The sequence below is a fragment of the Rhipicephalus sanguineus genome, chromosome 2 (genome assembly GCF_013339695.2).
Source record: "Rhipicephalus sanguineus isolate Rsan-2018 chromosome 2, BIME_Rsan_1.4, whole genome shotgun sequence".
Lineage (NCBI taxonomy): Eukaryota > Metazoa > Arthropoda > Arachnida > Ixodida > Ixodidae > Rhipicephalus > Rhipicephalus sanguineus.
In genome coordinates, this window is record NC_051177.1 from 91,336,497 (window position 1) to 91,349,249 (window position 12,753).

Genomic DNA, 12,753 nt, shown 5'->3' on the forward strand with positions numbered 1-12,753 from the left:
TGCACGCGCCTTTTTTCTCATCAGACGTCTCGTTTCATCTACAAGCTCAGCGACTTACAGTGCGGAGGCAACAACGTATTAATGGAGAGTGACGTCTCGTCGAATACTCATTCTCTCGCTGCAAAACAAAGTGATGGATGTGAAGGTTCTAAGCCCACCATCGATTCAGGCTCGCAGCGGCCGTCTCAGAAATCCGTAGCATTTGCCGAAGATCATGCGGCGAACACGCGGCTCAGTTCGGGCGAGACTGACGCACAACCACAGAAGGTGGGCTCATCTGGCTCACGGGCTTGCACCACGAATACTATTCGCAAGTCTCCGCCGTCATTTACCGAGGCAAGCAGCACTTGGACGCCCGTTGTGCTACCTGCAGTACTGTCCTCGCAAGCGACGGAAGTGTGCAAGCAGTTGTTCCACACCTGCATCATTCGGGCTCAGAGAGGAACTTCGAAGAATCGCGCCATCGTTGCCAAAGGGGAGCACACCTACGCGAAATGCGACGCCGAGCTTGCTCAGTGTGCCGCGGACGCTATCAAGCGCAAGATTCTCGTTGTCAACAGGAAAGCCGAGATATACCACAAAGATACGCAACGCATGAAAGCGGAGATTAAGCGCAACCGCAGGCTTCTGGCTCAGTTGAACGACATGCGACATAGTTTGAATCTACCTCGTGTTGGCGCGGGAATTGGGAAAATGAAGCATGAGTCATCGTTTACCGTCTAGAAGACTGATTCCTCTGCGGATTAGTTGCAGAGATGGATTTTTTTTTACAATCTTGTGCAGTGTAAACAGAACCTACCTTTATTCGCTTACCGGCGAGTGCTCAACCGTAATTAAGAAAAAAAAAAAGAAATCTTGGTTCGTTTATTAAAGTGTTTATGTAGGCTGAAAAGTCTCCTCTTGTTAAGAATATCTTTATAGCATTTGTGAAGGTACGCAAAATTGCACGCGTGCACGCACACACCAAGGCAGTAAGCCGAGATCCTTGATTTCAGTTTACTCGCTTGGAAGAAGGCCAACGGATTCAACGAGCGGTGGCTGTTAATATTGGGGAACACCGGATTATTCAGACCATATTGTTTATTTTTTAACGTGCACCTAAACATAGAGCAAGCTTCTATTCTGTCCCCATTAAATTGGCCGGAATCGAGGCTGTGGCTTCACACAGTGCAATGCTATTCTGTTGTTCTGCTGCAAAAGATAAAATAAAATGTAAGTATTCAGTTTCTGTGGCACATATCTACCTAGTCCCTTTAATCAGATGTTATATTCGATATGCTCTGACATGCTATAAGCCATGGTCATTGAACTGTCATAAACTTCCTCAGTTGTATTAAAGTATAGCATATTAATACAGTCAGAATTTCTAATGTTTGAGAACTGTCATTTGCACTATTCACAGGCCTGTACTCATGCCTTCATGCTTAAAGTGCGTAAAGGGACCGACAAGCAATTTTTATGGCACCTGTTTTCTTTAGCACAATGGAAAGCTTACTGGTCAGAGTGTCTAATCACGGAATGCTAACGCAGAAAACACTGTGAAACATCTATAATCCAAAATTTTCTATTGCAGCGAATATGAAGTCATGTACACACAACACACTCTACAAACAGTGCGAAGTGAGCGCGGGAGCGGTTCGTGTTTCTGTGAGCCGTTCTCTGCGCATGTGTGCATTCCGCGCGCATGTGCCGCGACTTCGCATGTCCCACTAGTGGCCGCGAATAATATGCATACTCTAATTTTGAGCATTTATGGTGTGCATGAAAGCATCACACCATGTACAGCAAACCACTGATACTGAACGACTTCATATTCGAGCTTCAAGGCTCATCCGCTATGCTGCGCGACATACCGTTTCTACGTGATAGCGTTAAAGAGCTCGTTTCACAGAAATTCCAGCGTCGGCATCGTTGGTTGTGAGCAAAAAATCCCCATCTTGTCCGTGACCGAAAAATCGAGAAAGCTGCAAATAAAATAAATAATAAAAATGTTGGGTCCCAGTGAGAATCGAACCCAGGCCGTCCGCGTGGCAAGCAGGTGTTCTACCACAAAGCCCCTGAAAGTGCACTGAAAGCAACGCTCATGCTTCACAAACATACGTGTCCTGTATACAGGTGTCAAAGTACGAGATGTAATATTGCGTGGTACAAGCGTACATTGCAATCAGGTGTCACACCATGTGAATATCATGACTTGGTGGTTTAAAGCCAGCCACCCATTACAAAAGCCACACACATTACTGTGCGTATTCCCTTACAGCGGTGTCGGCGAGTTTTGGTGGGGCATGCGATGGTGGCCACGCAAGATGGAGGCAGAGAAGGCAGACATCAAAGCTCGGCGTGCTACGGCTATGCAACGACTTTGTACTTTGTCAATTACATTGCAGTAATGCACAATCTGAACTTCTCGAGTAACAATATACAAAAAGAAGTATGCACTAAGTGGTCAAAGTACGCACTAGGGGCAGGATATCGCTATCTTAAGCTTAAGCGTCCCCCAATATTTTCTTTTTTGTGTCTTTTAAACGTGATTTAAGAATATAAATCCTACTCTGATTGCCAAAAGGACGCTAGAATATGTCACTATAATTCGTGGGCTTTACATGTTCACCAGGATCTAATAACACGTTCTGGCCAGTTGTCGGCCCCTTCAGCTTTACCAACAACTATGGTAACCTATACAGTGTGGATACGACGTAACATGTATGCAAATTATGACGTTCCTTGAACACCGTATACACTCTCAGTCTGTTGTTAAGTGATGGGAGCGAGAGGCCCACTCACAATTCAGGTGACTGAGGACATGTCCTCCTCTGTAGTCCAGAGGAATTGCTTAATATGATGCGATGAATTCTTGGAGCAGCTCAAGCGAGGCTCCCTTGTTCGCACTACCGCTGTTGGGATGTGCTTTGGGGCGCTCTTTTTCACAACGGAAATTATTCAAAAACATGCATTGTTGATGGAGACAAGCTGTGCACTTATGCGACTAATAATTGATCACAATAGAGATGTGATCACAGTAATGAGTTGATTCACAAGTGCGCTTTATTCATTCACTGCTCAGTTTTTGAGGTCGTAACTGATGCGCTAGCTATTGCATGAATCCTCAGGAAAGGACTTGTGGCCAGACCAGACACAAGAGTCCCGTGGCGCAGTAGCACTGATTTATACAGGAAAACGCGTGCCCTAATTGTTTATATTGTTGGTAAAATGTTGCCTCAACACTGCCAACAAGGGTGCCCCGAGATTTCTGATTGCTGTGGAAGAAGAGCGCAAAAAACCGGACATTGAACACACAGGCCACATCGCAGATAATCAACTGGTTTTTAATTGAAAAGGCAGAGAACATATAGGCAGGCGAACACTTAAAAATGAAAAAAAAAGGCACAAACGCTATCAAGTGACTCGGTCGGCCGGCATAACTACCAATTTCGATAAAATTAACAGTTTACATGATACTGTGAAAAGCAGATTTCATAAAATGGCAGTCAAAAGCAAAAAAAAAAGACAGGACAAAACTAATTGAAACCGCAAAAACCAGACACTCAAAAACCAAGAAAAGCCACAACCAAAGTCTAACGAAAAGAGGTTTGTAAGCAAATGACAACAAGGCTAAAAAACTAAGAACTGCAACCAAGTGCATTAAAAAAAAAAAGCATGTGACAAATAGCTGAGTGGTCGCAGATGAGGTTCAAGGTAACTAATTTCTTTGCCAAATACTACAGATCGGGCATTAACAAGTCTTGATCCTGTTTTTGCCATTTTTTTTCACTCTTGACTGCCATTTCACAAAATCTGCTTTTCACTGCACCATGTAAACTCTTAAACTTAATCAAAATTGATAGTTACGCTGGCCAGCTGAGTCACTAGGTAGTGTTCGTGGCCTTTATTTTTCAGTGTTCACCTACCTATATATGCTCTGCCTTTTAAATAAAAAACCGCGCGAGCAGACGGCGGAAGGGCAAGCTTCTCCCATGCGCAAATATAAGAAGAAGCGAGCGAGCTCGCCGACGACTTTTAAATGCGCCCGTGGGGCTCCTAGCGCCACCTCGCTGGTATTGAAGAAACGCTTATTATCGCCTGCTGTCTCTGAGTCCGTCCAGCGCTAAATGGTGTGTATATAACGCTCGCCGTTAGCTACGTGGAGGATCGGCGTTTCGTGGCGTAGTGGATAGCGCCGCTCGCTGCGGAACAAGAGGTCCCTGGTTCGATTCCGCGCTTCGGAAGCATTTTTCTGAGTTATTTTTCTGTGGGGACTTTATAGATATATACATACTTATACATATACGGTGCATGACGGCGACGGCGACGGCAAAATCCAGCCGAGACTGTCCATATAATTGCTATCGCAATAAAAAGTTCATAGGCAGCGCAGTGTCCTGTGTGTTCACTGTTCTGTTTTTTGCACTGTTCTGCCACAATGTTCATGAACCAACTAGCCCACCTAAGAAACCTTGTGACAGTTTGCACAACACTTTTTTTTACATTGACTGAGCGACATTTTCTGCCACTGGCATTGCACTACAAAAAGAATGTGTACTCAATGGTGCAGCCAGCTGAAGCATGCTCCAATGCCAGAGCCAACTTAGTATAATTTGGAACACTGCACTCCTTTCAAGCTGCAGCCTTTTTGTCACATCTTATATTCACCATGGTAGTTCGGTGGCTCATGTCCTGTGATGCCAAGTGCTAAGGTGTGGGTTTAACTCCCTGCCATGGCAGCTGGATTTCAGTGGGGGCGAAAGAAACAATATCTCTGTATTAGGTACACGTTAAAGAGCCCCAGGTGGTCAAAATTACTCTAGAGTTCTTCATTACGGCATGCCTCCTAATCATATTGTGGTTCAGGCTTGTAAAAGTTCGAAATTTTTAACATCGAAGCTGCTCTTAGTCGAGGCTTCCTCGTCCGTAGGTGTAACGGTGATCACATGGCCTTGCAGTGTGGCGAGAGTGAGGCCCGGTAGGAAGGGGAGGGCTGTGCCGTGCCACGAGGGCGGAGGGGTCAACCTTCGAGAAACGTGCCAAGATGGGGCGAGGCTCAGTGGAGTATAAAAGAGCCTGTCACTGTTCAGGAGTAGGCGCTTTCAGAATGGCGAACATTTCTAGTTCTCCCGACGAAGAAGCCGCCCCATGTGGGTGTCAGGGAAGGCCACCAGCCTCGCTGTTTCATCAGTGTCCGCGAAGTGGAGCTGGCCGAGCCCTCTGACCCCCTTTTTTGCTGAAGCCATGGTTGTGCCCTGCCTCCTCAGGCACAACATTTTGAGGAAACATTACTTCCAGTCAATTCGAACAGAGCGTGTTCCCATGTCTCTTTCTTGTTTGTACAGCGACGATGGCCATTAGGTGATTTACTTGTGATGCTAGTTTCCCATGCCACGTGGTTATAAAGAATTATGGCTGAGCCCTTTGTAATTGGTGGGAAGCTTTAAACCACCCACTCGTTACACAGTTTACATTGTGTGGCACCTGGTATGATTTTGATGATCTGGCATGCAATATTACATCTGTAGCAACAATTTGGTTGAGTCAGTTTATCTTCGCAGGGTACGTAAACAGTGCAAATGACGGGGACGAAAGAAACATGTACTTCAGTCCTGTCGTATGTATTTCTTGCGTCTGTGTCATTCACGCTGTTTATGAACCCTGCAATTGAATCTGTAAACGTGACTCCTCGCCCAACCTGACACCTGTATATGGGGTCTTTTTGTGAAGGGGATTCGCTCGCTGGATTTCAAGCAAGACGGACGTGCCGACCGCGATGTCCTGGATTACTCCTCGTACCTCTCGCTGACCGGCGCCCCGTGACGGACTCCTCGCCCGCTATGCCGTGCGCCGCTCATCGACGGGGCCTTCGCCGCTTCGCCGATGTTGTGCACCGTGCCTCTAGCTGTGTTTCGCGGACCCGTCCCTGAACTCCCGTGACCGTTTCCACATCTTTCCTGTCCTCTTTTCTCTTCGTTGGATGGATGGCTCTCTCACTTTTCTCTCTATTTTCCTACTTTTATTCCATCCTTACCTCCACCCCTACAAGGCACTGCGCCGTGTCGCCTATAGGCAGACAGAAATTAGGTGCCCTTTTTCCTTTCCTGAATAACGACAGAAGTTTTTGTGAAGAAGTTACAAGCACTGACATGGCTCTGGGGTAGAACACTCAACTGCCACACAGAGTGCCTGTGTTTGTTTCCTGCTCGTACCCTGTATTTTTTTCTCATTGTGCATGACAGCTGCAATGGACACTGGTGGCAGACAACTACACCACCAAAATCGGCTGTTTTGTGAGCTCATAACTACTTGTGCTGTAAAAATCAATGCTAGTTTATGCCAGTGCCATCACTTTTCAGCTGCCAGAAGAAAACGTTGTGGTGCTTGTGTTGTGAGAGATAGCTGTCCGCACTGCACTGCTGCAAGACAGTTGTTCTATTCTCTTTCATCACTACCCCTAACACTTCAAGTCTAACGAGCCCACCTTTTCAAAATAAACTCTTTATTCCACTCCCTTTCTAGCATGCATGCACAAGTGAACGTGCATGGATGACTGCAGCAGACAATCCACACTCTCTCTGTTGGAATGCAACTAGGTCAAAGTCAACATTTATTCTGTTTATGTCTTTATTTTTACAAGTGCACAAATTACTATGTATGTACATTCGATTAAATGAAATCTAATGCAACAGCAGGCCTAACGTATTTCCAATCACGTCGTAAAGGAAGTCAATCGGACGACTGGCCCGAGTGACGTGACACTTCTTTCGCACAGAATCAATGCAGGCAGGCAATAATGAGGAGATCAATGCAATGCAGATGCTCAGAAATGAATAAATAAGTTTATACAGCACCAAAATTCACCCCTTAGCTATCCCAAGGTTCTGCAATGCCAACACAGCACCCAATTTGTACACAACAGTCAAAGTGATTTCAGGGTCCCTGCAACAGCGAATCATGGAAATGTCAAGTGCACTTTTCGTTATTCTTTCCGACTGCATCTTGTGACACGTAGTATAGACCACACTGCATGGTAGGAGAGATGATCCACAAGTCTTCCAAGCTGTCTGATAAGGAGGCCAGGTAAATTTGCTCGAGCTTGAACATTTATCTGTCTTTTGCAAGGCTACATTGTTTTCTAGTGAACGGAGTGTGCTATATGTTTCATTTTCAATTACTTTTCACCAAATGCTGCACTGCTTTTCTTACGATTGACAAGGCAAGCGCCAATGCTCACTGACATGGGCATGAAAAGAATATGTGTTGCATAAAGTAGAACACATTTTGGCATTCCAGGGTGCCAGTTGTAGAAAAGTTCAACTTTTGATTTACTAAAAGTTGAGTCATTCAGGCAGAAAAACAAAAGAGATGAAAATCTCGCTCAACACTGCATTTACTGGCTTTCAATCACGAACAGTCGATCGATTTTGTCCACTTCAGAGTCATTTAAAATATCATGGTCTGGTGTGCTAGTTGCTTCATCAGTGTGGTTGTGTTCGGTCCCTTGTTGTTTTTTCTCAAGCACTTGTAGCGCAAAACGGGACAAAGAAATTTCAGTTACTCTCTTACCATTGCGCTCAAAAGTTTTTTCGGTGAACAGAAAGTCGTTTAGCTTCCTCAGGTTTCGTTTGACGACCTTATGCGTTCTCCTTGCCCTTGAAATTTTAACTGTCGCTCGTTCCAACTCAGATTTTCGTTTCTGCAAAAGACGCTGCTCTTCAGGTGGCTGGTCACCATTGTCCTGCGAAGCAACAGTGGTATCCACGTCATCATTTGGCACGCTCTTATAATATCGCTTGGTCGGTACAATGACAAGCTTTGAACTTGGGGGAAGGGTCACACTAAACGGCGTTTTCAAAGAGTGCTTCAGGTAAGCTGTGGGAAAGTCCCCCTTCCTCTTGCCTAATGGTCGAGGCTTGCTCAAAAGAGATGCACTCATTTGAGCAGTGGTGGCTGCGAAATTAGACTTGGCGAGGATCACATTGCCACGTCGTTTATCCAGTTTCACCGCGGTGAAGCCCTTTTTCTCGACGTCTTCAGAACGCGGCGCACCCCTTACGTCGTGCACCAACGCAGAAGTGTTCATGTTGTTCACCCACAACTGTGTCAATTGTTCATCCAACGAGAACCTGCGGTGGACGCCTTTATGTTAATGGACAGCCACAAAATACCGACAGGCACCAGAACACAGACACCGCTTTGACAAAGAACACACATTCCCTGAACAGTTGAAACACAAAACATGCAAACGTAGGCACTGCTGGTGGTGCTCGGGGAGTGATGGCGATCTGGAATTACTACAAAGAACTCTTTCTTTCGTATTTTCTGGCAAATGATAAGATAGTAGAAAGCGTGATCAGAGACGTTACGCCATCAAACGAAGCGTGTGCAAATAAAATATCAGTGCTTCTAAGATCTCGGCAAGGCACAAACACACTTATCCCATAACGGGTGTCAGGTCCAGCCAAAAGGTGTCACGCCTCATTCACTGCTTCGCAACGGAGCAGTGATATTAGCGAAGTTCCGTGAAGCTAGTGATTAAATGCATTTGCGCAGTTCGAGCTATACTCACGTTATTCACATTCCGTCGTTTTCGTTCTGCTTGTTCCACGCGAGTCACCTACGGCATACAGTTTCCTACAATACTCTATGACCTACGGTATGCCTACGGTGCCTACGGTACGGTATTGTGGCTTTGTGGCTAGACGTTCAAAATAAATGCTTGACTTGGATTTGTGTGGATTGAATTTTGGTTTGGATTCATTGATGACCATGGCGATGGCGCTTCGCTGCAATGCGTCATGTTTCGTTGTCATGTTTCGTTGAACCACGATATGATTGTGAAGGACAAGATGTCAACAAAGAGCGTTAAGCGGACAGTCAGAGAGGCGGAGAGGTTTTACTGGACGGCAGCTATGAAGAAAAAACCGGCTCTGAGTAACTACCGAAAGGGCAAAAATGAAATAAGGAGGGAGACATTTTACGATAATTCAAGGGGAAACGCTTTACTGTTCGAAGCGAGATCTGGTTGCCTTAAAGCGCGTAGTTATAAAGCGAAATTCAGTAAAGAAGAAGAAGAACAATGTACATGCTGTGGGTAAGATAAGGAAACGGCGGAGCATGTTCTGATTGCACGTAGAGATATCCATCTAGGTGTACGTTTGGGCACGAGCCTACATGAAGCCTTGGGTTCTAAGGACAACAATGGAAAGCTGAACACACCCGCGACTGAAATAAGTAAGAGACGGTTAGAGTATTGGTGGCAGAAAATTAGAGAGAAAGAATAAAAACAAATATTGGGGAAAAATAAGGACATTCTGCCGTAAAGGTCAGAGAACTGGGCTGAGAATGTAAGTTTTCTTCCCTGTAGTAAGATAGATTTAAATTAAAAAAAAGAAGGAAAAGTGGAACAAGATATTTTTTTTTTGTCGAGCCTGGTGGCACACTTGTCACCGCCTCGTTATAAAGGGGACGCTCATAGCATCCATCCATTCATCCAAGCTATGCTCTCATTACTGTAGCAGTTGCTTTCATGAGTGCTGGGCATCCGAACGCCCGCCACCGACGAAGCATCTCTGACGCAAGATGTTTTCTTTTGACAGGCCTGAATTTTTGCGCTACCCGAACGATGTTGTGTCCACATTGAAACCTCAACGCGACAGTTTTCATAGAGCCTTGAAGAATTAGTGAAATGTCACATCAAACGGAGGAAAAGAATGTAGATTTTTGTTGAAAGAGAGTACTGAGAAAATATTTTTCCGTTCAAGTCTTTTCTAGGACGAATGAATTACGGCCCAGTGCATGAAATCAACGTGTCAGTGTCACCTTCAAGAGCTGTCAAGCCCCATATCTCGATTATTTTTATACAGAGTGGCATGCGTGAGGAATCCAGTTTCGGCTGAATTTTGTGGCTCTTAGATTTTCCCGGTGTCTGGCCAAGCTTGTTCCCAGTGCAGCAGTGTTTATCAGCTCGGGAACCTGAAAGTGATGATGTGGCACACCAGCTCAACGAGCACAGAGCATATTACTAGCACTTGTTGGGGTTTAACGTCTCAAAACCACGATATGATTGTGGCGGACGCCGTAGTGGAGGGCTCCGGAAATTTCGACCACCTTGGGTTATTTAACGCGCACCTAAATCTATGTACAACGGCCTCAAGCATTTTCGCCTCCATCAAAAATGCAGCAGCCGCGGCCGGGATTCGATCCCGCGAACTTCGGGTCAGCAGTCGAGCACCACGATGCCCCGTCACGACACCGTGACAATAACCACTAGACCACCGTGGCGCGGTCACAGAGCATAGTGGCAAAGCGGAAGACGCGGATGAGCGAGAGAGAGAGATATGAAAAGGAAACGCAGGGAATTTGTACGTATTACTATACCGGGGCCAGTGCACGTAAACCAATGTGAGCCCCCGAAACGATGTTCGCTTTGCTGCCGAAGCACAGCTTTGATGAACATTTTTGAGACGTTTCATTGCAGCAATTATTCTCAAATCCCGAAAAACAAAACAAAAAAGTACAAGGAAGAGGTGAATTCAAAGTAAAGCTATTTTTCACGGGCCGATGTTCAAAGATTTAATTAATTCGTGACTTCAGAGAACATGTCGGATCTTAGGATGGAGTCAACGAGCGCTCACAGCACAACATTTCGCTGAAAAAAAATAAAGAAAAGCGCAAGCCTCGAGAAATACTGAACTAAGATGTATCGCTATATACATTGTTGCTTCATTTAGTTGCTTTTTCCCTTTTGCGCCTTTCTGCAGTGCGGAAAAGTGAGCAGGAAGCGCAATTGGTTTCGCCGCAGATTGAGAGGACCATTTTTCGAGACTGCGGCCAGACACGGCGTTTCCGGCAGTGTCATACTATTGAAATACTGGATGTCTGCAAATTCGCAATTCTACCTCGGTAATGTCATGATTACGAATTTAATTGGCTAAATCATCCAGTTAATGCATGCATTGGCGATCATCAAGGCTGAACTCATGTGATAGTGTAATGTATGGCAGGAAAAAAATTGTAGTTTTTGTTTAACTTACCTTTACTCATGGGGGAACATGAAGACCTGTGAAAGATCAATTAGAGAATTAAACGAAATGACCAGGAAATGTTGTAAACGCTAGCTAAATGCATAATAAAAAAAAAACGAACAAATAATCACTGCCAATAATATACCTACCCAGGAAACACAACGGCTAAACAAGCGCACGTTTATAACAACTGAAATGTAGATTGCGCAATGCGTTATAGAATTAAAAAAATATACGAATGTAACAAACATGTGGGTAACATTATGCATGCTTATATTGTACTATAAATTGCTGTTGAGGGTCCCATTCCACTGTCTGATTTTGGGACTCTTTACTGTATGAGCGTAAGCAACTGCGTGCGTGCTCCCACATGGACACCTTATAGGGGAGGCCGGGTACACGAAATAAGCGGTGCATAAAGCCAGCTTGCCTCTTTTGAAAGCCTGTATGGCTGGGTGCGTCCAAAGGTGCGTTACCGACACCGCCAGCATGCGATATATAAATGAGACCTGACCGAGCAACAGAAGCTGGAGCGAATGAAGCTTCGCTACGAAAAAGATAAACTTCGACACGCTGCGAAACGAAGCTTCGGAGTATGTTCATTCCAACAGGACATTTGTCTTTTTGCTGAAAGTTGTCCAAACCACTGAGAACACGCACACGGCTCCTTGCCAAAAGCGAACGGCGCACAAAAAGCGCCACGCGTAGTATTCTCCGTGCGGCGTCAAAAAGACACGGCACTGAAAATACACGCCGCGTGCCACCAGAACACACGAACGTTCAGTAAGCAGTGACAACTTGTCCAGCAGCAAGCCTTTTTGAACCGTTCAAAACAGGACTGTAAAGGGTACACAAGCGTTACTAAATGAACGAGCTTTCGTCAATCGTTCAATCACAAACTCATTTGCACCCGTCCGTGTTTCGAATGTTCACTTTCCGTTTGTCATAACAGGACCTGCTTTGTTTTTGCAACCACGTCTGTGCACGCTATTGTATAGCTTCCCCGGGGACACAACAGCTTCATGCAAGGAGGGTTTAGCTCGTATGACTACGCAATAGCGATTAGTCATTTGACGAAAGAACTGTAAAGCAACGAATGCCTAGCTTCATCAAAACAGTTGGCGCAACATCGCCTCCCCCTCCATGTGTCCTCCTTCATTCGCCCATATCGACTAGCTAACAAAAAAAAAAGAAAAAAAAAAGGGAGATGCGCACGCTCGTGCAATTTGTTGTGGCGCGACAGTTGTCAAGCGGCAGCTGTGCTACGCCAACCGCGAACCACGCACTCGCTGGTTTCATATCGTCTGCTGCATGTAATGCGCTGGCGACTGTCACGACCGATGAGTGAAAGCAACACCTGATGCTAATGTAGAGCTCATCCTTTTGTTTTACTGTACAGAATGAGTGCACCACTCGTCCGCACATCTGTTGGTTGAAAGTGGCGGCACCTATCTACTCCTGCCACGTTCCGTTCGCTTTATACATGCAAGCTATGCACGGAAGCGTCGCTAAAGCAGTGCTCATCAGGGTCGCCACTGTTTGCGTTCGACCATTCAGTTAAGCAACTGTGATGAATGTACCGTGTTTCGACATCTCTGCGGAGCCTTTTTAATGGCGTGTGCGTGTGTGCGACCGGTGCATGAAGGAGCTATAATAGAACATCTTTTCAGGATTGTACAGCTCGCTTGTCCTCGGCTCTTCGATTTCTCTACAGTCAGGAGAAACTTCGCCGGATGGCAAC

General features: G+C 45.5%; 1 long non-coding RNA gene across 1 annotated transcript; it reads right to left on the reverse strand.

Annotated features, from left to right (window-relative positions):
* Nucleotides 1-6,565: 6,565 nt before the first annotated feature.
* LOC119383371 (uncharacterized) lies at nt 6,566-8,677 on the reverse strand. Its single transcript, XR_005181652.2, has 2 exons — nt 8,555-8,677; nt 6,566-8,111 (listed from the first exon to the last, which is right to left on the reverse strand). It is a non-coding gene; the product is annotated as an uncharacterized LOC119383371 (long non-coding RNA).
* Between the last annotated feature and the right edge of the window lie 4,076 nt (nt 8,678-12,753).